The sequence below is a fragment of the Sapajus apella genome, unplaced genomic scaffold (genome assembly GCF_009761245.1).
Source record: "Sapajus apella isolate SASKATOON/1434 unplaced genomic scaffold, GSC_monkey_1.0 scaffold85, whole genome shotgun sequence".
NCBI lineage: Eukaryota > Metazoa > Chordata > Mammalia > Primates > Cebidae > Sapajus > Sapajus apella.
In genome coordinates, this window is record NW_022437025.1 from 5,312,993 (window position 1) to 5,337,877 (window position 24,885).

The 24,885-nt window shown below is 53.1% G+C and overlaps 1 protein-coding gene across 7 annotated transcripts in view; it reads right to left on the reverse strand.

Annotated features, from left to right (window-relative positions):
- SORCS2 (sortilin related VPS10 domain containing receptor 2) overlaps positions 1–24,885 on the reverse strand; it is a 587,909-nt gene that overhangs the window by 362,439 nt on the left and 200,585 nt on the right. The window contains exon 1 of one of the 7 annotated variants that reach the window (XM_032254112.1): positions 19,517–19,591. The exons of the other annotated variants lie outside the window; for them this stretch is intronic. The gene's annotated coding sequence lies outside the window, so the exon portion shown is untranslated. Of the gene's footprint in view, positions 1–19,516; positions 19,592–24,885 lie in introns of those variants that run through there. 7 annotated transcript variants of the gene reach the window in all.

Sequence of the window (24,885 nt, forward strand, 5' to 3'; positions counted from 1 at the left end):
AAGTGTGCTGTGCACGGGAAATGACAGATGCCCAAAGTCCTTCACACAACAGCGTTTCCAACAACCAGGGACCAGAAATAACCCTTGCATCCACCAGCGGGCCTGGTGGGGGCCATCACGCAAGGCAGCCCCGGGCACCTGTGTGGATGGGAAGGCGGAGGAAGGACGGGTTGGGGCCACGCAGGGAGCTCTCCCGTGAACTCTCCTGTTCACAAATGGGAGAGTTGGACGCACTTTAAAATGGCTAAAGGGGTGAATTTTGCGTTCCATGAATTTTATCTCAATTGAAAAACAATCTGTATTCACTTCTGCATGAAGAATGAAGGCGCATAGTGACACACTGGAAGGAAGCACAGGATATGTGATCATGGGGACACCTGTGGGTGGGGACGCAGGGAGGGATCACAGGAGGGGACTCGGGAGACTTTAACTAGAGACGCTTTAGTACCTGTAACATTAGGAACCATCGGCTGTGTGACCTATTCCAAAAACATTGTTCTAATAACATAAGAGACTCCTCCATCGGGCAGGTTCCAGAATGCAGGTGGCTTTTCTCATCTGGGTAAATCCACCCAGGACCAGCTCTCTGCTGGTTAAGATTCCACCAAAAGCAGCCAGAGGGCATTGAGGCTGAGTCTGTTGGGGTTTTGTCTTCCGAGTCACTGGGGCTGCTCCAGTTAAGAGCCAGGCCGACACAGAGCCCGACTTCTGCAGGCCGTCTGCCTGTCTCCCAGCTTCAGGTGTCAGGGCATCTGTGCGCATACGTGTGTGCATATGTGTATGTGTATCAGTGTGCCCGTATGTATGTGTGTACATGTGTGCATGTGTCTCTCTGTGTACCTGTATGTGTGTATCTGTGTTCCTATATGTGTGTGCATGTATGTATATCTCTGTGTGTGCCTGTGTGTGCATCTGTGTGTATATCTGTACCTGTGTGTGTGCATGTGTGTGCATACGTGTATATATGTGTATCTGTATGTGTGTGCATGTGTGTGTACATGTGTATATCTCTCTGTATCTGTGTATATGTGTGTGTGCATGTGTATATCTCTATCTGTGCACATGTGTGCATGTGTATCTCTGTGTGCCTGTATATGTCCATGTGTGTGCACATGTGTATCTCTGTGTACCTGTATGTGTGTGTGTGTATGTGTGTGCATATGTACGTGTATCTCTGTGTACTCGTGTGTGTGTGTGCTGCAGGCAACAGAGCCATTCCAAGATATGGCCACTCTACTGGGCAAGGTGGATGTCCACCAGTCTGGCCACAGCCTCTCTCTCCCTTCTTGCCTCCAAAACATAAGGAAGATGGTCGTTTTCATGCGAGTGGGGCTGGCACTCATGGCAAAGGGGAAGACTAGATGCTGATGAAAGCATTCCGTCAGTGGTCAATAAATGTACACTTCCAGCAAGGACCACTTCAGACATCCGGTCCCAATTGAGGTGGGGTGGCCTGGGTTGGCTTGGCAAGGCATCGCCCCTGCAGGTGGTACCAAACAAGGGCTGGATCAGTGATGATGCCCCGAGGCAGGAGCCAGGGAGCTGGCGTCTGTCCCTCCCCCATGGGAACGGAGGTGGCTCAAGCTGCCCATCACTCAGGAGGGTCACCCTCACCCAGGCCCAACTTTGTTCCTGTCAGGGCATCGGCCCCCATGGAAGAGCAGGGCCTTCCCCGAGTGCAGAGTGCACTCCTCAAGCCCCAGCTGTGCTACACTCAAACCACATCAGCCTGAGGCCAAGACCAGCACGAAAGAGGAGAGGCCTTCCTGCTGGCCCCTTTCCTTCCACCATGCAGGCCGGGCCGGCCCAGTCTGCGCTCCCTGAGGAGGCCGGCTGGGTTCAGCGCTGGGCATCCCCACTCCACCCAAGATGCATCCTCTATGAGGAAATCAATTCCATGTCAAAGAAATTGATCCTGCATTTATTTAGCAGAGAGAGGAATCTTGTTTCTCTCTGCTAGAGACCCCTGAGGAGAGGGTGGGGTATCCCATTAGGCTCCAAAAGCCACAGGTGGTGCTGGCCCTCCAAGGGCCTTGCTTGGTGCTGCTGCTAACGCCACTGCCCACCCTGCAGGCCCTAGGGCATTGGCTCAGTTCTACCAGAGTGCCACCCACTGTGGCCCCTGCTCCATGGAGCCCTCCTGGATTCTCCAAGCTCAGATCCACCAATGCCCTCAGAGCGTCTCTGAAGGCTCTCCCTCCGAAGTGCTCAGAGCTGTGCTGAGCACAGGGCCTTTCCCTCTAAGAATCTTCTGCTGACACTGAGCCGGCCAGCCTGGGCCCCCACCTGCCTGATTCTTCCTCAAACACAGTGCCCGGGCCCCTGCACTCAGGCAGCTCTGCACAGAGCTCTCCTCTAAGTCCTGGCCCTTCCATGTGCCCGAGCCTGCTGAGTGCTCCTGGGAAAGCCACTGAGCCCTCAGAGCTGACGCGAGGGTGAAGGGAGTCAGTTGTGCGGTGCGTCCAGAGGGAGCAGGCCATGAAGGGTTAGGGTCAGCCATGACGCCGGGTCGGGACTGGGGGTGGCAACAGTGACTTCCTCTGTCCTGAGCCACATGCTGAGCACTCGAGGGCATTATCTCATTTAATCATCCACAGGCCTTGTCCCTGGGAACCATTTTGTGCCCATTTGGGGGAAGTTGAGGCTCAGAGAGGCGTTACCTGCCCCAGATCTGGCCACTCACGCAAGGAGGGCTGGACAGCAGCTGGGGCCCCCGACTCCACCACGCAGCCCCTGGGCCTTGCCAGCAGCCTCCGCGGGGACTGTGGGACGAAGAAGGCGCTTTATCTACAGGTGCATTTCCTGCTGTCCCAGACTCATGTGCTGAACCTCAGCCTCCAGCCCTGCACGCACTCAGGCCCCAGTGTGGATGCACTCACCTGCACACCAGCTCCAGGACCCCAGTGCCACACACGGGCAGGGTCTGCCCTGGAGACCCCACCACGGCTGGCCTCCTCCTGGCCTCTGAGGGCCTTGCCTCGTGAGCCAGTCTGTGGGTCAGGGCCGCGTTCGGGGCTGTGGGTAAATGCCACCCCCTGCCTGGTCGCCAAGCCCGCACTGTGAAATTGAACAGCCCCCGCCAGGCCCCGGGGCCACCTGTCATAGGCTCTGCGTAAGGATGCTTTACGGTTCCGTTTCAGATCGCACCTTGGCTGTGTTCCACCACTCCCCTGAGAGCTCCTGTCCAACTCAAAAGCTACTTGAAGTGTGATTTATTCACAAGTCCTCAAAACCACCACAAATGTGGGCCCGGAGAAGTGGGCCAGGCAAGGAGATGGCCAGACAGCCCCCTGCATTGGCAACGATCTTCCCGGGAAAAGTGGACAGGCCTTGGGAGCATGCGGCCCCATCCCTGGCTCTCTGGGGCAGGGTCTCCTGTCCTTGCCTTTGCAGCCCGCATTGGGCATAGTCTGTGGAATGAATGAACGTGTCATGCCTGACAACCAAGGCTCACCAGGACGCGCCCCGCCCTCCACACCTGCAGTGCTTCCTCTAGCTGCTGCTTTTTTCTACCGGCCTGGGGGCTGCGTCCTCTGCCCACCCAGCACATCCGCCCTTCTCCTGGCTCCACCTGTCTGGGAAGGAACCTGCCCCCCAACTCTAGTCAAGGGTGGCACTTTGGGGTCCCACAGAGCCCGGGTGGAGAGGGTGGAGTCATGGCCCCCAAGAGATGGGTGTAGCCAGAACCTGTGAATGGGACCTCTCCTGGTAAATGGGTCTTTGGGGCTATAATTAAGTTTAGGATCACGGATGACATCGCCCTAGATTTGTCCCTAAATCCAATGGCAGCTGTCCTTGGGAGAGGCACACAGAGGGGGAGGCCAGGTGGGGATGGGGGCGGAGACGGAGGGGTGCCGCTACAGCCCAAAGAAAGCCGGGACCGAATCTCCCTCACAGCCTCCTGCAGGCGCCGACCCTGCCGACACCTTGTTTTCAGACATCGAGACTCAAGGATGGCGAGACCATCGTGCTGTTTGAGCAACTCACGTAGTGGTGTTTTGTTACGGCAGTCTTAGCCAACCGATGCCAGCACTCGCCCATTGTACAGATGAGGATGCTGAGGCTCAGCTTGCCAGAGGCGACACAGCTGGAAACTGTCGGGGCTGGGGCTTGACTCCGAGGTTAGGGACCTTTTCCAAGGCCACAGAAGCCCCCTTGACACAGAGCTGGCCTCCAGAAGGAGAGACTGGGAGGTTCCTCCACAGCCCAGTTCCCCAGGCCCCCCACTTGCTCCCTCCCCAAGTTCTGCCTCCTGAAATGTTGGGGTCCCGCCTCGGGCTGTGCTGGTACAGAGAACAAGGAGTGCCGAGCACGTCCAGCCATCGGACACCCTCACGGCCACGAAATCCAGCATTTGAAAGGAAGAGAGCTGAGAAGGGAGCTGAGAAAGGGCCTCATAAATCAAACTCAGTCGGCAGCAAGGAAACGCACGGGCGCTGCTGATCTGTGGAAAATTGCGTTTTTACATTAAATCTGTTGAAGGGATGACGTGTATTTTAATAGGTGGATCTTGGTAGACTTTTCTACCTCAGCTATCCTTTGAAAATATTATTTACTCTCCATTTCTCACAACCTGATTGAATTTTAATTTCACCCATCGCTCCTTTTTAATAGTCACCGTAAGTAAAATCATTAATGAAATTACAAGTTGCTTTTTTGGGTTGCTGTTCAAAATGTGCTTCTACCTGGAAGCGCTGGCATTTCTCAGGTCTATTTATGGCAATAAAAGGTAATTGGATAAGCTGTGATGTTGTTACCACTGAGCGTCTTTCAACAGGAAAAGTGCCCGGGGTATCTCTGGGAGGTGGCTGGAAATCGCTGCTCTTGTTTTGAAGGCAGAAATCCCTCCCTAGGCTCCAGTGCCCTCCCACTCACTGCTGGTGCCCGGCCAGACAACCATATGCTCATCACCTCCACGAACTCTCTTTGGAAACAACACTGTCACATCTGAGCAGAGGTGCCAGGCGCAAAGGAAGTGCCGCCTCTTGCCGGGGAGGAGGGGTCAGTGGAAGAAGTCACTGGCTGCATCCAACTGCCAAGACCCAGATCTGGGCACAGCAGCCCCTGAACAATGTCCCTCTGTCTTAGGGAACCCAAGCAGGCTCTGGACCCCCAAAGGCCTACCCCTCAAAAGTGTCAGACAGGCAGGGGTGGGGGTTTGGATGCCAGCTTAGGAAGAAGCCACTCAGAGCCCTCTGAGTTCCATGGTGAACTGATCTTCTCTAGAAAGCTGGTGGGAGAAGCATCCGTGACACAGGGCCCTGTTTTGAAATCCACCCCTCAGCAACCCCCCTCGGGGAAGACTCCATGGGACTGAAGCGCTGGAATCTTCATGGCCTCTTCCTCCATTAAAAAATCGTAGAATGTATATTTTATGACTGTGTTGGCATTAAAAAAATAGTGTATCTTCAGATTTCATATCAAAACATTTTCTCCACCTAAAAGGTCATTTTTCTTCTGATTTTAAAGGATATTAAGACATTTTTGTGGGTCCCTCAATGTGGTGTGGGCCCTGGCATGGAGCCCTGTGCCAGCAGGAGACGTGGGCCCGGCAGCCATTCGCACCCACCCTCCCTAGTTCTGACCCCTTCTTCTCTGTCTGGGCCACTGGACGGCCCCTGCCCTGCCCCTCAAGACCTGCAGGCTCCCCGCTCCAGCCCCTGCACACTGATTCTCAAAAGCAAAGGGATGATGAAAACCACCCTCACTTTACCCAGGGCAAGAATTCTGTCATTTCTCCAGGAGTGGACTCAGGTAAGAATTTCAGGAAAGCACTAAACATCCAGGCATGTCAGCGCCGTTTTCTACCCACTTCAGGGTTTGCAGTCCAGCCTGGGACCCCATCTGTCAATGGGGTCAATAAGGCCTTCCCAGCTCCCTGGCAGGGAGGACTGGCACTCGGCTTGGGATCCGGTCCAGTCTTGGGGCCGTCTCAGGAGGGGCCTACTCTCTGCACCTTACAGGAGCATTAAACCTGGGACAGCAGGAAAAGTCACTTGGGAACTCACTTTACAACCAGGGATGTGATAGACAGACCAGCAAGGAGGATGACACCGTCACTCCCAGGCTCAAACATGATCCGCGTCTCCCACTGCCCAGAGGGTACAGTCCAAACCCCAACCCCGCAGTCAAGACCTTTGGAGACCAGGACCCCCATGGCCCCCTGCTCAGCTCCAGGTACCATCAGCTTTGACCTGCTCTGAGGGCTGGCTCACCCCACACCCAACCCAAAATGCCTCCCCACTCCACCAGTGCTGCCACCCTCCCCTCAAGGTCCTTCTGGAGGCCTTGGAGCCCGCCATGCCTGGGACTTTCCCTAACGAGGTCCTGTCTGTGGCCTGACTCCCTTCCCTTCCTGGACCCCAGGTCCTGTTCACCTGCCTGTTTCCCCTGGAGACTCCACAGGCCTGGCCCGGAGAGGCTGGTGGAAAAGAGGGCTTGGTGCCTGGTTATTCTGCTGGCTGCCTGCTCTGATGGTTGACAGCTGTGGCCCTTCCCCTCTGCACTGCACCTCCCGGAGCCTGAGGACTAGGCTCGCTGGCCCTGGCGCCCAGCACCAGTCTCGCAGTGGCCGTCAGGTTTGCACACTGGGGCTGGAATGTCAGCGGGTTGGGAGGAATGACTGCCCCTTCCAGAAGACATCTGGGGAGGCTTGGGATTAGAAGTGCCTGCTGTTCTGGGAAATTCTTTGAAAGAGAAGGTTTACATCATTCTCTGAATAAGAGAGTTGGCTGCCTGAGGGCACATCAAGCCCTCCGTTCCACCAGCCTCTCCAGGCCCGGCCTGTGGGGTTTCCAGGGGAAACAGGCAGGTGAACAGGACCTGGGACCCAACCTGCTTCCTTCCACACCTGCACACCCTCCCTCCACCAGGGACTCCACGCTCACAGTGGACGGCCCTCCCCAGGGAGGAAGAGGAGGAGCCTTTGGCAAAGTGGGCTTCCTGTGGCAGTGGGGGACCCTTTCAGGGGCAGCCCCCACAGGGCGACCTCTGGTGTCAGCTTCGGGGTAGGCTGGCCTCTAACACTGTATGGCTTCGGGCACAGCGTGCTCTTCTGGGACCGTGTCCACCAGCTCAGTGCTCCATGCGTCTAACGGGCAGCCCTGTGCTGGAATGCTCTCTCAGCTGGACCTGCGGGTCAAAGTGGCTGTTCCCTCCAAAGACAGCCAGGAGTCACTGTCATGACATCGACCAAACAGCTCAAGAAACCCAATATCTGATCATTCAGGGACTATCTTCCATCATCTGCACCAGAACCGCCCATCAGAACGACACATCACGAAGCTGTCGCTGTTAATTAACCCACTTCTTTTACTGAAGTAAGCAAACTTCACATCACTGCCACACATAGAAAACAAGCTTTACTTGTCATCCATGGGGGGAAACTACGGAAATAAACAGCAATACCTGGCCTAACACAAGCTTGAGGCCTGCGGCCCGCCCCGGCTTTGTTAGGGAGGAACGAGGGAGCTGTCACAGCAGTCTAGCCAGTCCGCAGAGGACCGCGGAACCACACTAACGCCGCTCCCTGGGCTTTATTGTATTACATTTTACTTTTTGAGATGAGTTTTGCTCTTTTTGCCCAGGCTGGAGTGCAATGGTGTGATCTTGGCTCATTGCAGCCTCTGCCTCCCAATTTCAAGTGATTTTCCTGCTCAGCCTCCCGAATAACTGGGATTCCAGGTGCTCGCCACCATGCCCAGCTTTCCCCCCCCCCCCCCCAGACAGTCTCACTCCATCACCAGGCACCAGGCTGGAGTGCAGTGGCGCCACCTCGGCTCACTGCAACCTCAGCCTCTCAGGTTCAAGCAATTATCCTGCCTCAGCCTCCCAAGTAGCTGGAACTACAGGTACTCACCACTATGCCCAGGTAATTTTTTGTATTTTTTAGTAGAGACAGGGTTTCACCATGCTGGTCTGGATGGTGTCAATCTCTTGACCTCATGATCCGCTCACCTCGGCTTCCCAAAGTGCTGGGATTATAGGCGTGAGCCACTGTGCCCAGCCTTTTCTTTTCTTTTCTTTTCAGTAGAGACAGAGTTTCACCATGTTGGTCAGGCTGGTCTTGAACTCCTGACCTCAGGTGATCCACCCGCCTTGGCCTCCCAAAGTGCTGGGATTACAGGCATGAGCCACTGCACCTGGCCTCTCCCTGGGCTTTAAAGTCATCAGATGCTCCACCCCAGGCCCTCCCCAGCAGCAGAACTGACTCACTTTGGAAAACACTCGGTTTCTCTTGAATTCAGAATCTCCAACACCAGCTTCCTCATCAGTCCCCAGTTATAACCCAGGAGTCTGGTGACAGAGAGCTCACTACCTGTCCAATGCAACTCCCACATGGCAGGAAACAGTTGTGAGACTGCTCACAGGACTTAGCGCCTTCAGCCTCTCTATGGAACCACAAAGCCTGTCTCCTCTGAATGCTACTTGTTTAAAGCCAAACATCTCTTGGGGCCACTAGACAAGATCCCTATGCTCAGACAGTAGAGATCTCAGAATCAGGCTCCCGTGGAGTCTCCAGGTAAGCCCCAAATCTCAGGCTGGGGCCGAGCAGGTCTTTGACAGCAGTGCCCATGGCCTCCATCTACCCTTCAATGAGCTTTCTGAGACATGAGCAGCCATAACCCAGGCCATCTTGAAGACTGTTGCCCATGCCACTTGGAGGGAGATTCGCCACCTTGCCCAGTTTCTGGAAACAGCTATTGTGGAGTAACCTTTGGGGCCTGTGGCTCTTCCAAGCCTGTCCTCAGCCAGGCTCTGGGCACAGGGAAAGCAGAATGGAACCGGCGACCGGGGATGAGGAACCAGGGACCAGGAGGAGACCGATCATCACACGCACTGAATGTCTGAGACAAAACATTTTAAGAAAAGCATTTTAAAAATAGCATTTGGTAATGTCTAAAAAGCAAGTTTCCACAGCTGCCTTCAGCGTGTTTTCTAAGCATGCCACAGCCTGAAGGAACACAGGCCTTTCATAGAGGTCTTGGTATAAATCCGACAAACAAAGCAACATATTTCCAGCAAGGCCCTTGCCTCTGCTTAGAAAAAGAATCCAAAAAGCCACAGGTCTGGAAGGTTCTCCCTCATTTGGGCTAGATGGCTTTGGGCTGGTTACCCAACCCTCTGCAATCATCCCATCTGCACAATGGACACCTGTAGTATCCACAGCCTATTGTGAAGGGTGTTTAGTGGAGGAAATGACAGCACAAGAACCTCACCTGTGGGCGGGGAAGCCTAGGGCCGTACATCACCGCAATTGCAGCAACCCGGCCAACAGTCTTTCCAAAATGTGTACCCCTCACGTGACAGGGCGCTCCACCTCCTGGGGTCCTCTGATGCTTAGCTGAATATGCCTCCCTGCGATTCCACCCATCCACCCCAGCTCTGCCTCGTGGGACCTCACAGGCCGTGTTTGCTCCCCACGGCAGCCCTGCAGATGCCCAATGGCAATCCTGCCCTCCTGAGGCTCAGGACGTCCCAACTGTTGCTGAACCTGCTGCATGCCAGGGAGTCAACCACAGCACAGGTACGATTTCTGGAAGGCTCCTCCTTTTAAAGGCAGGCCCACACAAGGAGCTGGCCCACACTCTGATGCGCCTCTCTCCATCCTGGTGTCCTCAGCCACCATCCCAAGCACAGGATCTAAGAGGCAACAGAATCTCACAGTAACCCAGCACATCTGCTTTAGATGCGTGTGATCAGCATGTAAATCACACGGATAAAACAAAGGTTGGCGTATGCGTGCTACCCGAGAATGAAGGGGCATCTGGGGAGAGGCTCTCTTTTGCTATCTGTCCCATTCAGCCAGGGTCAGTTCAAAAGTCCGAGAATGAATCCATGTCTATGGTGGGCAATAGGGCAAGAAGAGGAAATGTGGTCTTTCCTCTAATTCAGGGTGACAGAACGGGCCAGGACCTGCTGGGGGCAGACCTAGCATAACTCTTAGCTGCTCATGGTGGTGTGGGGGAGGTGGGCAGGGGTGGAGATGGAGAGCAATGCCTCAGGGATGCCATGTGCAAAGCCTGGCACACAGATGCTCTTGTAGCGGGCGGGGTGGGCAGGAACCTGATACGGCTGGGCTCTGTGTCCCTACCCAAATCTGACCTTGAATTGTAGTAATCTCCATGTGTCAAGGCTGGGACCAGGTGGAGGTAACTGAATCATGGGGGTGGTTCCCCCATGCTGTTCTCATGATAGGTGACAGTAAGTAAGTTCACAGGAGATCTGATGGTTCTATAAGGGACTTGCCCCTTCGCTTAGCATGTCTCTCTCCTGATGCCGTGTGAAAAAGCCTTCCCCTTCCACCATGTGTGCAAGTTTCCTGAGGCCTCCCCAGCCATGTGGAACTGTGCCATGCCTCTTTTCCTTATAAGCTTCCCAGTCAGGGATTTCTTCATAGCAGCATGAGAACAGACTAATACAGAACCCCATAGAGGTGCTTTACATTATCTGAACGGACCCCTCCAATGGTACACATTAGCCCGAAGAGAAGCAATAGAGTAAATTTCAACCAAGATGCAAGTCTCACCCAAGGTTACTTTCAGAGACCAAATTGATTTCATTTTCATGGCCATGAAGAGTCACCAGTCCCTCCACCCCATTTGTATTTGATATAAATATACCTGTAACAAATAAATGTGGCTTTAGCTTCTCCAAGAAGTTCAGGTAAACTAATTATAGCTAAAAGCAGAGGAAAAAATATATATCCCTCTTCACGAAAATTGGGGTATATTATGACTTATTTGGAGAGAGGAAAACCATGGAAGGGTTAAGTTTCTGGATACAAAAAAACAAGATCTTCATTTTTGAAATCTAATTTAAAAGATCTCCCCAGGGTGAAGTCAATGTATCTTCCACGGAAGGACGAAGACGGGAACGCTTCTGTTGGGACCCAAACATATGGCTGAATTCTGCCTTAAGTATATCAAATAGAAGGCTCCCTTCACTGGCGCGACTTGTTATAAAACAGGCCTGTCAAATCAGGCTCCTCGTGTAAACTTCCTGAGCTGATTGAGCTAAATCACATGCCTGGCATTTCATTACCAGCTGTGGCAGAGGGCATTCTGCCATCCCGGGTGAAGGAGAGCCCTGCCGCCATCACATCAGGGCTAAAAACAGAGCCATCTCCATCAACTTGACAAAGACAAAAAACTTGAATTAAGAGCCCTGTCTAAAATTAACAGTGATTGAAAGTTAATGATGAAACAAATTTGGCAGAACTATTTAAACATGCATCAGGATGTGGTCTGGGCTTTCAGAGGGGAAGCTGACGTGATAAATGTCTACTGAGCGCCCGCTGGGAGCATGGCACATGCTTTCATGTGGTTCTCCCTTCTACCAGAATCCGACCCTCGGCAGGAGGTCCAATCTGTCCCCACGGTCACAGCCCCAGTTCTGGGACTGGGCGGACACATCTGCTTGTCAACATTCGAAGCTGTATCTATGTTCTCATCAGCACCATTTGTTTCTAACAAGCCGGAAGCAACCCCTACTGGGGAATGGTTCCATAAACCGCAGCACAACCATTTCATTCAATCAACGAACACAAATCAGGAGGAGTCAAAAGACAAGCAATGATCTGAGAACATACTCATGGTACAATGTGACATGAACAAATACTTGAAATTATAGACACAGCGTGTCCTCCCTGTGCCTCCACATGCATGCCGAAAACACGTGCTTAGATGTCTGTTTCCTCCATGTGACTGTACACTCTTCACAGGCACAAACCACTTTCACAGCCCCAGACCTGCAGCAGGACCGGTACCCACCAGGTGAGCAGCAAATACCTGTTTAACTCCACTGGATCGCTGGTCACGATCCTTTCTTTGTAAGTCTTAAAAACTTTATTTAGGCATACCTAGGAATAAACCCACAGAGACGTGCATATAGACACATAGACACGTGTGGAAAATGAACCAGAAAGAAATATGCCTGAGTGAGAAAATAATGACCTCTGGGTATTAGTGAATTGTTTTCTTCTTTTTTTTTTTTTGAGACAGAGTCTTGCTCTGTCACCCAGGCTGGAGTGCAGCAGTGTGATCTCAGCTCACTGCAACCTCCGCCTCCCAGGTTCAAGCGATTCTCCTGCCTCAGCCTCCTGAGTAGCTGGGATTACAGGCACCCGCCACCACGCCTGGCTAATTTTTGTATGTTTAGTAGAGATGGGGTTTCACCATGTTGGCCAGGCTGGTCTCCAACTCTTGACCTCAAATGATCCGCCAGTTTTGGGCTCCCAAAGTGCTGGGATCACAAGCGTGAGCTACCATGCCCAGTCACTTTCTTTTACTCTTTTACGTACTTTCCAGCTTTTTTTTTTTCTTTTTTATATAAAAAAGCCCACAACACCCGATATTCCCAGGCAGTCTCCCATCCAAGTACTAACCAGGCCCGACCCTGGTAGCTTCATGTTTCAGTTGAGATTGGGCACGTTCAGGGTGGTATGGCCGTAGACCCAGCTTTTCTATAATAAGTATACTTGACATTTACGACCTGGGGGGAAATTAGACTGCAGAAGAGATCCCGTTTATTCCTACTGCACACAGACACAGAGCCCTGCCCAGATAGGCTTTGTCACCGACTGCCTGCCTACCGTGTGCCAAGAACTGCTTCCAGACCTGCCTGCATCTGATCCTCACAGACACCTGGCTTGTGTGTTTGCATCACAAGCATTTACCTAGAAGTCTCTAAGCTATAAGCATTCACCTCATTTAATCTCCATAACGACCTCTGATTAGGTATTATTATCCTCATTTGCAGCTGAGGCCCAGAGAGGCAAGTGACCTGCACACGAATAACAAGTGGCAGAGGATAGGAAAAGTGACTCGAATGAGATAGACGAGGAAGCCACGTCCACTAGACACAAACCCGGGACACCCGCCCTTGTCCACCCCTCTGTGGACACACAGTGCCGGCAGCCAGTGATCCTCAGTCACTTCCAGCAGGCTTCGGCGGTAGTAAGCACTGTGTAGTAAGCACTGCACATGCATTTTTGTTTTGGGTTTGTTTGTAATTGTTTTCAGCTGCCATCACTGACACAAAGCTGGCTTAGGCTGGGCTGATTTTTGGTAGCCAAGCCTGAACTCAGCTGTTCCTCCATGCAATCGAGGAAGTGCAATTTGGCATCTCACCCATGCACATGAGCATGGCTCCCCTGACCGGACACGCATGAGCAAAGGCTTCTCACTGGCTGGCTCCAGCCATACCAAATCTTGCTTCAGAAATCCCACCGCAGTATCCTGCTGATGGCCCTGCAATGCTGCAAGGCCCAGGGAACTGAGATCTCTCGCCCAACATGGATGTAGCGTGAACGTTTCCACGCCCAGGGACAGAGGCGCATGGAGCTGCCTTGATGATTCTAGAACTTCCATTTATCATCTGAATGAGACACTGACATAAATGTCCAACACACCTATTCAGTGATTCCGTATCTCCACGCCTGACTCGAGGGAACAGGAAAGGACACAGAGGTCCCGTCGGAGGCGGACTTTCCCATTGATCAGGGTAGGTAGCTCCACTTCATAGGGATGGAACGGTACAAGCAGAACCTGGGACCAACCCAAACAGGTGTTGCAGGGGAAAGTCCTGGAAGCCAGCGTTAGACAAGGCAGCCTCGAAGCCCCTCTTTCTCCTTGAATCACCACGATTTACCCTGCACATTCCTCCCCCTCGTCACTATGCCAGGAACCCCAGTGATCAACAGATTTGCTCAGACACTGCCCTCTGAGAATACAAATGTCAATTTGTCTGGAAAAAAATCCCAACCCCAACAGCAAAGTCCCCACTGCAGAGGTGAGCTTCATCCCAGCTCCAGGCATCGCCCACAAGCCCATGCAGACCACACACCCCACAGGGGGCCGCCTGCAGCAGAAAGGCCTCCCCTCACCCATGGTCTACCCCTGCAGAGAGGCTGGAAGGAACACCAGATGGCTGCAGGGCCAGGTGACGCTGTGGGACTCTAAGCCTGAGCCCATCAGGGAAGTGACCCAGACACTGTACGGGCCACCTCTGAATAGTTTCTACAAATGCGTGGGCTGTTCAGCAATCAGGGACCTCAGCTCTTGGTGGTTACCAAAAAGCAATGGTGGCGGGAAGGAGGGGGGCAGGGCCTGGCCGGGGCACAGACAAAGATGAATTTGGCCAGATGGTATGAATTCAGAAGAAGTGGGCAGGCCAAGCCACCGCATCTGGGAAAGCAACACCCAGGCGATGTCTGGAGGACGTCCCAGTGCTGGTGCCACTGCTGCCAGCGTGGCACCCGATTCTCATCGCAATGGGAGAAATCCACCTTGCTCATGAAGTGAGCGTGCCACTTTCAGACCCGTGGCTGGTGCGAGCTCAGCTCTGCACTGCCCTTGCCCTCTCCCACTGGAGGGAGGAGAGAGCATTTCCCCACCACAGGCCTTGCTGGGCCCACTCAGTCCCTCACCCAAGGAATTCTCCCCCATCTCTTTCCATTCCTTCAAAGTTAGTCATTATAGTGGTTCCCACCAATGGCGCTGACCAATTGAATGTCTCCTTGAAGAAAAAAAAAAAAAAAAGCTCAATCCTAACTTGGCACCACAGACAAAAATCAACTTGAACTGGATCCTAGGCCTAAATGTAGGCTCTGAAACTATAAAACCTCTAGGAGAAAACAAGGGGGAGAAATCTTTGTGCCTTTGGATTAGTCAAAGATTCTTAGATAAGGCATAAAAGCAGGTACCATGAAATATTAATCTATAGATAAACTGATCTATAGATAAACGGAAGTCATCAACATTTAAAACAGGTTCTAGGGACACTAAGAAATGGAAAAGCCACAGACTGGGAGAAAATTTTTACAAATTAAACATCCAGCAATGGATCTGTATTCAGAATATATAAAGGGGTCAGGCGTGTTGGTTCATGCCCATCATCCCAGCACTTTGGGAGGCTGAGGCGGGTGGATCACCTGAAGTCAGGAGTTCAAGACCAGCCTGGCCAACATGGCAGAACCCCATCTCTACTAAAAATACAAAAATTAGCTGGGTGTGGTGGTGCACGCCTGTAATCCCAGCTATTCGGGAGGCTGAGGCAGGAGAATGAACCCGGAAGGTGGAGGTTGCAGTGAGCCAAGACTGTGTCACTGCACTCCAGCCTGGGTGACAGAGCAAGAAGATGTCACAAAAAAAAAAAAAAAAAATATATATATATATATATATATATATGGTTCTCACGATTCAATACAACGAAGACAAACAACGTACTATAAAATGACCCCCAAATTTGAATATTTGCTTTACCAAATAAAACAGATGGGTGGCGAATAAGCACAGGAAAACTCGCTCAGTATCATTCCTTACGAGGGACATACAAATTAAGTCACCGTGCAATATCACCACACGCTTATTAGAATGACTCAAATGTGAAAGTTGACAAAGGCTGAAGAGGACGAGGAGCCACTGGGACTCTCGCACCCTGGCGCTGGGAATGCAAAGGGACACAACCTCTTTGGAAACAATTCGGCAGTTTCTTGCAAAGTTAAACATACGCTTATCATATCCAGCCATGTCACAGCTACGTATTTAAGAGCAATGAAGCATACACCCACACCAAGACCTGCACACAAACGTACAGAGCACTTTACGCATAATAGGAAAAAAAGAAAAAAAAAAAACAGAAACCACACCACCACGGTGTCGGGCAGCTGGTGACAGGATTGGCAAGCTGTGCCTCATTCACACGATGGAGCACCGTATAGCACCGAAGAGGAAGGAACTCCTGACATCATGAACACACACACCAGCACCCACGATCGCAACAGGACTGTGGGAGTGAAAGCAGCCAGGCCCAAAAGGTCACAGATGCTGTGTGATTCCGTTTATGTGGTACTCTGGGCAGGCAGAAAACAGACCCAGGGGCTCCAGGGTTGGGGATGGATGGGGTGCTGACTACAAGGGCTCAGGGGAACTTCTGGGGGTGAGGGAAATGTTCATTATCTCAACAGTGGTGCTGCCTCCGTGAGTATACACATTTATTGAAACTTATTGAGAAATATGCTTTAAAAAGTGAATTTCAGGCTGGGTGCAGTGTCTCAGGCCTGCAATCCCAGCACTTTGGGAGGTCCAGGTGGGTGGATCACCTGAGGTCAGGAGTTCGAGACCAGTCTGGCCAACATGGTGAAACCCCGTCTTTCCTAAAAATACAAAAAATTAGCTGGGCATAGTGGTGGGCACCTGTAATCCCAGCTATTCAGGAGGCTGAGACAGGAGAATCGCTTGAAACTAGGTTGGGCAGAAGTTGCAGTGAGCCGAGATCACCCCACTGCACTCTAGCCTGGGCAATAAGAGTGGAACTGTCTCAAAAATAAAAAAAAACAGAAGTGAATTTTACTACACGTAATTTATACCTCAATAAACCTAGCTTTAAAGAATACTTAATCATTATTATTGCATTCAAACACTGACTTACAAACACCCAACTTACAGACACCAGATTCACACGCACCCTCCACACACCTTCTGGTTTCTGGGGTGCCCAGATGCAAAGCCAACTGACCCATACCAGCCAGGGCCACAGTGAAAGGAACCCATGTCCTGCCCGTTTCTACACTGAACATCCCAAGCCCGCCTTGTTCACCCCGGCCATGCAAGCTGCCCATTCCACTCTCATCCTCTCCTCTCCGCTTTGCCCAGCTGCCAGTATCTTCCCTCACTTCCCTGCCAGCTCCACGAGCTTCTTGCCAGAGCCAACACAGCCCTTCTAGGGGCCACCAGCATGCAGGTATCCTCTTTATCTCAGCTGTGGCCATCACAGCTGGTAGAAACCAAGGCTCAGAGAAGTGAAGTCCAACACAGCACTTCTGTCAGACGCCTGGGGGGCCCACAGCGAGCTGACACCAAAGCTCAGCTCTTGGCACACACCCGCCTCTGCACGGTTCCCAGGGTCTGTGTGTAGGTGGCCACGCGGCAGCTCAGTTCATCCACAGTAATGAAAACCTACAGCTCCAGAACCCACGTGTACCATGGAATTCCAGATCATGATGCCAGCATGTCACAGTGTGCTGGCTCCTCTGTGGGCACAGCAAGCCAGAAAAAAACTAACATAGGCTCTGACTCATTCATTTCTTTTCTGTGTCAGATAATAAATGAAGTGTCCGACCAACACAACAAAATCTGGAAGCAGCACAAGGCGGAGTGTGAGGCCTAAGTATGAAATAATGAATTTATAATCCCTCTGAAGAGCAGTCAGAATGGGAAATTGACATCGCCATGGAAACCAGGGGAGTGTGGCAGGGTTCTCCTGAAGGGCCTGGCGGAGCCACTTCAGATGTGCTCCATGTCGGAAGCAGAGGCTGATCCACCACCACGCAGGGCACAGGTGGCCATGGGAGAGGCCCCGATGCTCTCAGACCTGCAACAGGCATGCGCGTGGGCACAGCCCCCACAGACTTCGCAGGAATGTGGCAGGAGGGTCAAAGGGGACAGCCGCGCCCACATTTCCACCTCTGGACAAACATCCCCTGCTCCAACTCTCCACGTGAAGCATGTCCTCCACTCAACAGACACCTGGTCCCGACGTGGCATTGAAGAGGCCTCAGCTCTGCCGTCCAGGGGCCCTGAGAGCCGGGGAGGGAGGCAAGCTCGCACCCCGTGCTGCGGGGCCCAGCAGGGACCCACAGTAGACTGGGGGACCCCACAGGTGAGTCTTGAAGAATCAGCAGCAGCTGCCCAGGGGATGGGGTGGGGTCAGGGATGTGCTGGGCAGGCAGCCGGGGATAAAAGAGCAAAGCAAAGGCTGATGAGAACAGAAGCCACAGGCCCCTGTGTGCAAAGGCAGGGACCAGCCAGCAAGGATAAATAAGGGGGGCCCAGTCCCTCCACCCAGAGAAATGTCACACAGGAGCAAGGCACAGGAGGGCGTTGTCAGGGCCGTGTAGACTGCTGGGGACAACAGCTTGGGATGGCACCCCGCTGCTAGCAGGAAGGGGCCGCGCCCCACAGGGGGGAGCCCCACGAGGATGACGGGTAACGTTGTTTCTCTTTGGAAGCTTGTCCATCGTGTTGATGTGTAGTTTTTCAATAAAGTATTAGCCGAGATGCCAAGGACCTTAATTTTAAATAAAGTCTTAATCACGTTGTTAATTCTCTACTCAGCTTTGCTGCAACTAATTATGAAGAGCTATCATGATGACGATCCCAGATGGACCAGGTTGTCCTCTGAATACAAACTCCTCTCCTGCTCCTCTGCAGAGCCGAGCTGCACGCTCACAGCAGGTAGCCCGGGCCCCGGCGCTCCTCTGCCTCTGCCCAGGCTCCGACAACCAAACAGAAAGCAAGTCCTTCTGGTGCCATGAGCAGAGCCTGGGCTAGAGGTCAGGGACCCCAAGTGCCCTGCCCAGCCTGGTGGCTATGCCCGTCTCTGGGCACAATCTCCCCCAGGAAGAGCCCAGGGATTGACCAAAAAAGAGGGCCCCACCTGGATGCCCTGCACACATGCCACCCAGGAGCAGAGCTGCCAACAGCTAAGCTGGGGGGCGCTGAGGCCATCCCTGCATTATCCCAGCACTCACGTGGCTGTTGCTTCTTATCCCTATTTTATTGAGGGGGAAACTGAGGCTCAGAGAGGGAGAGTAACTTACTCAAGGTCACACAGCTCCTATTTCCTGCCTTCCAGATGGGAAGGGGGCAGGAACATGGTGGGGAGGAGGGGACTAGAGGAGACCATGTGTGCAAAACTCCGGAAGCTTGTGAGAGCTGATGTATGTGAGCATTGGGGTAGGGCGGCTGCAGGCTGAGGAGACTGACGAGAGCCACAGGTGGATCCACTCCACGGGAGGGAGAACCTGCAAACCCGACCAGAGGTGTGGGGGAGGGGCTGGCCAGGACCTGCAGGGCTAAAGCACTGGGAGGGCACTTCCCCAAACCTGCTGCGTTAGCTGCCCAGTCCCAGCACTCGAAAGCAAATTTGTCTCAGAAATTCCAAACGGGATCTCCGGGGTGGACACACCCCTAAGTCTAGCCTCTGGAGCCTGTGTGGTTTAGCAAACACATACGGCTCTCTCTGTGCCTCGGTTTCCTCATCCGTGCAATGGGGCTGCTGCAGGGAGTTGATACATACCGAGAGAGACCAGCTTCCAGTGGCCCCTTACTTACTGTATGCATCCATTTTCACACTGCTGATAAAGACATACCTGAGACGGGGCAATTTATAAAAGAAAGAGGTATTTGGGCTTTGTTTTGAGACAGAGTCTGACTCTCATCCAGGCTGGAGTGCAGCAGCGTAATCTCAGATCACTGCAACCTCCGCCTCCAGGGTTCAAGTGATTCAACTTCCTCAGCCTCCCAAGTAGCTGGGATTACAGGTGCAAGCCACCACGTACGGCTAATTTTTTTTTTTTTTTTTTTTTTTTGTAGAGATGGGGTTTCACCACATTGCCCAGGCTGGTCTTGAACTCCTGACCTTGGGTGATCCACCCGCCTCAGCCTCCCAAAGTGCTGGGATTATAGGCGAGAGCCACCACACCCAGCCTAAGAAAGAGGTTGAATAGACTTACAGTTCCATATGGCTGGGGAGGCCTCACAAGCGTGGCAGAGGCAAAAGACAAGTCTCACGCGATGGCAGACAAGAGCTTGTTCGGGGAGACTCCCGATTTTAAAACCATCAGATCTCGTGAGACTCCTTCATTATCACCAGAACAGCACAGGGAAGTCCCACCCCCATAATTCAATCACCTCCCACCCGGTTTCTCCCAGAACACGTGGGAATTGTGGGAGCTCCAATTCAAGATGAGATTTGGGTGGGGCCGCAGCTAAACCACATCACTTATCCATGTGTGTTCATGATACTCCTGGCCAATTTCAAACTTCAAACTGCCTCCAGGCGCTGAGCCACTCAGGGAGCATGTCTCGGCCCCTCCCGTGAACCAGGAGGTGGTCCTTAATGGGGCAGGCCTTCCTAGTAGTTGCACCTGGGGTTGTGACCAGGACCAGCCCCTAAAGGGCAGCGTGGCTGGGCCTGCAGCTCCTGGTACCTAGCATGGTGACAGGGTGTGTTGGCTGCTGGGGGGAACCCAGTGGATTGTCAGGCATGACCCTGAAGGCCAGGACTCCTGGGAGGTGGCAGGTCCAGACGGGCAAGGGGGAGACATGCACCTGGGCAGTGACCAGGCCTGGGGGAGGGTGGGCTTGAGAGACTTTCACCAACGCCACTTGGCAGCCCTTGTCTTGGGCTTTATTACTTAACATGCTGTTGGCCACACTGCTTTTTTAATTGCCTAGGAATTCTCTGCTGTTGATTGCTGATATCAGCTCCAGCCTCCCTGGAAAGTCTGGCTCACTGCGGAGCACGCCAGGGCAGGTCCCCTTCATCTGTGTCCACTCTTCATGACTTCCCAGCTTTGGAACAGGATTCCAGCACATTCATCACCCTCAGCACCACCAACCACCTCACCACCACATGTGAACAGGGGTGGGTGGAGTGGGGACCATAAGCCCTCTGTAAAGACAGGACCTTACGGCATTTAAGCCGTGCTCCTGTCCCGAGTCTCCATGAAGCCCAGCGCTGAGGACTCGGGGTCATGGGAAGCCCACACACTCAGGGGCAGCACTGAAACCCCAGGCTGACACACAGCACTGGCCCGGGGGGCGCGAGGCCTGGGAGCTGTGACCGCCTGTGCTCCTGAGCTGGGATCTGGGGTCAGGTTTTGGGCCCCTGCCAAAGTCCTCGTTAGACTCAGAGAACATTCTTTTTAAGTTGTCTCTTTGGGTTTTCACTTCCCCACATTTATTTAAAAATAAACCACGTGGATTCAATGCACGCTTTCACAGACCCGTAATAAGCAATTTCCTAGTGAGAGTCGGAGCCAACACGGGCTCCTGAGCACACAAGTGCCGGGCCAGGCAGGGGCCTCCCCATGGGGGCAAATTCCACGAAGGCAGAGCTCAGCCCGAACAGCCCAGCCCCGAGCGAGGAGAGCCAGCACCCTGGCAACCGCAGCTCCCTCCTGCATCCTGGGTGCCGTTGCTGTGTGGACTGCCTTGACTGAGGTCACCTGCTTAATGCTCCCAAGCACCCTGCAACACAGACAGGCTCACATTCCCACTTTACAGAGGAGGAGCTGGAGACTCAGAGAGGTGACAAGGCTTGCCCACGGTCACACAGCCAGCAAGGGGAGGCGCAGAAACTTGCTGGAAACAAATTCTCGGTGCTGCAAAGAAAAATCAGCACTGAGACAAAGGATCTTTCAGCAACGCAATTTTTACCTCCTGGACTGCAGGAAGGGGACCCTCGCTAGCCACTGTGCCACGAGAGCACAATGAACAAAGGAAAACACACAAATTTATCCCTTACACATTTGGGGTTGTCCTTACTGCTGCGTCTGATCTCCACCGGCTAGAGTCAGACCTCACAATTTAAACTAAAACCCAATTGGTTAGTAACTTGAAACTTTTCTAAGCAGGTAAAAGCAGTGGAGAGCTGGGACACACCTGTGAGCACGTCCAGCACAGGTATCTTGGTTAAAGTATAAGGACATCGAATGTACTACATGCCTGTAAGCATGGCGTGTCTAACAGCTGCATGGGATTGGGCTACACAAAGTTATTAGCACACTTAATTCTTTAACAAGAAAGGAAACTTTAAAAAGGAACTTTTCTACCTCCCACAAACAGACCCTATACTTCTGTTAATGCAGCCAAGGTGATAATGTCATTGCTGGGGACCACATCGCAGGGCTCCCCTTTGGGGATCTTGTACTCTGAGGACACCCAGAGGCTATTCTGACATCCACCACTGCTGGGAAAATGCTTGGTGCCTTCCTCTGGGGCAGCCAGCTTGGGAACCTCACTGCACTAACCTGCTGTTGGTGAGTGAGAGTACCCTTCCTGCAGTCCAGGAAGTAAAAATTGCATTGCTGAAAGATCCTCAGTGCTGATTTTTCTTTGTGGCACCAAGCATCTATTTCCAACACCTACATCCATCCAATAAGATGGCTCCTGTGACTTTTAAGTCCTTCCAACCTGGCCTCTCAGGGGTGGGCACTGAGTACCCATGAGAGAATAAATGAATGAATAAAGGAGCAAAGGAATACCTTTACTCAGTGACGACTTCCTGAGAACCTACCATGCACCTAGCCTTGTGCCAGGTACACACTGGAGGAGGAAGTGGGCATGTCCTTGGCCCTGTGAAGCTGTTGGTGGTGGCAGGTAGACAAGAAACACATGTGGTGAGCACACAGGCCATCTGATGGTGACAAACATCATGGAGGTTCCAGGCGCAGGAGACATGGAGTCTCCCAGAGGAGGTGACAAGCAGCTGACACCTGGGAGCAGGTGCACGGGAGGCTGGAGGAGGAGGTTCCAGGTAGAGGGAACCACCAGTGCAAAGACAGAAACTAGCAAGGCCGATGAGGATGGAGGAGAGGGCGAGGCTGGAGGGGAGGGAAGGGAGGGAGGAGGGGAGGGCTGGAGGAGCATGGCAGGGGGCTCCCACCGTGAATGAGATGGAAACACCTCCTGTGCTGAGCCGGGCATGCAGGACTGGCCCACAGGCTGCCGGGGAGCAGGAACTCCACCCTGTTGCAGCCACAGCAGCCATGCACTCAGTGAGGCCAGGGAGCAGGGGCACTACTGTCCATGCAGGTTTTTAACAGGGAGCGGGGGCAGAACTGAGAGAGAGAATAAGGAAGGAGGGGAGGGAGGAAAGAGAAGAGGGGGAAAAAGGAAGTGAACAAGGAGAGAACAAGGATCCCACCTCTCCTTCCTCACCTTCGAGATGATGGGGGATGCCGAGGAAGAGGAGGGTGGCAGGGGTGTGTGGGGATCCTGTGCGCCCCCCTACTCACACCCGTCACTCCTCCTGCATTTGCCTCTGGTACAGAACTGAGGTGCCTGTGCTGACGGATGTCACTGTGACAAACGAAAACAAGGGACAGAGGCCCCGCTTGCTGCACCGGGCAAGGACACCCCACACTGACTGTCTTCCTAGGCTCAATTTGCTGGGTGCTGTTTTGTTTTCGTGGGGGGAAGGGGCAGCCCAGCCCTGGCAATGACATCCCTCGTCTCTGCCAAGTGAGACAGACGGTGGTGGCTGTGAATTTATCTGACACTTTGCAAAGAAGGTGCCTGGCTCGCTCTCCCAAGGAGGCTCGGCCAAGTGACACGCGTGTTGTTTATCATCATCCGTGCAGCCCTGGCCAAAACCATGATCAGAAACTGCAGGAGTGCCAGGCTCGGCAGGCACAAAGCCTGCACGCCGGGGTGTCCAGGGCCTGCACCAACCCTGAGTGTCAGCAGCCGTTGGGTGGGCAGGTGGGCGGTGTCTCTCATTCCACACTGACGGCAGGGGCCCCACGTGTCTGTTTTATACATCAGGGTACAGTCTGAGATCCTTTTTTTGAAAAATTGTTCTGGGTTGTAAAAACACTTGAAAGCAACAACCCCTACATACAAAACTGAACTCTTGACAGGTCTGGTGGACGCCCCTGACCTGGCTCTTGCCCTAGCTCCCCATCTCAGCCTGCACCCCAACCCTCCTGGTACCCCAAACAAAATCCTAGGGGTCCTCCTCGTCACACACCCCTTCCCCTCCCACCCACATGCCTAAGTGACCACCAAACCTTACACCCTCCCGGACTCACTATACACCCTGCACTGCCCTCCAGCTCTGCTGACAACACTCCAGCCGCCTCTCCCTCCCCGTCCTCCATGCTGCAGCCTGGGCCAGTCCTATCGGCCCCCTTCCATGGCCTCTCACGGCTGCCATCACAGCTGGCAAAGCCCCGACTGCCTGGACCACTCAGCTCTCTAACAATATGAACCACGGCTAACGCTAAGAACCCTTGCGATGGACTGGCCACGGTGCTCAGCGCTGGACACGAATCCACTCATTTGGGTCTGACAGCAACTCTACAAGGCCAGAGCCTTACCTGTACTCCACAGATGAGATCCTGGAGACACAAAGGGTTATGAAGCTCCCAGCTGGGATGTAGTGGGGGAGCCAGGTCCTGAACCCAGGTAGGCTAGCTCCTTGAGCCACATGCAGGGGCTCAAGTGCTCCCGTGATGAATGCTTTGAGCCCAGGCTCTATCATCTGTGCACTGTGTGATGTCAGGCAAGGCTCCTGGGCTCTGGGAGCCAAATTTTTCTCTTCTGTGACATGGAGCTAATAGCTACAGCCTTGGACAGTCACTGCCAGGGTGACATGAAGTCCTCACAACAGCTCCTGGAACCTGCTGGGTTATGTTAGCTGGTAGGTTAGCTCGCTCCCTGACTTGCATTCCATTTTGTGGAGAGAACTGAACAAAAGCCATTCTCAAAGGAAGAGAATGCCACTGCCAAGACCCTTTACCTCCTCCTGACCCACGGGCTGAGTCCCTGTGCATTGCCTCAAGGAAGGAGACTACCCAGAAACAGAGCACCTGCAGGAGTATACCCCACTGAAGCCCCCGAAGCCACGGCCACCCACTGCCATCCCACAGCAGCCTTGCTGACAAGTCATGATTTGCAAGGACTCTGGATCCAGCCCAGAGAGAAAATCTCAGCCACATTGCTTTCTATCACATGGAGAGGAAGAACACAATGTCACCGAAAAGACAGGGGCATTTCCCTGTCCAAAGACAACTTGGAGCCTTTCCACTTGGAAAGAAAGCTGCCCGAGAGTGGACTCAATTCACTTCAGACTATCCTGCCAACAAGACCTGGGCTGGACCTGGATTCTAATCCCCAGCCTAGGCATATGGCTTCACAAATTATACAGATGACAACGATGATGATAATGATGGTGATGGTGGGGGAGGGTGGTAGTGACAATGATCATAATAATGGTGGTGGTGGTGATGATGGTGATGGTGGTAATGATGATGGTAGTAATGGTGGCAGTGGTGGTAATGGTGGTAGCGGTGATGATGGTGATGGTGGTAATGAT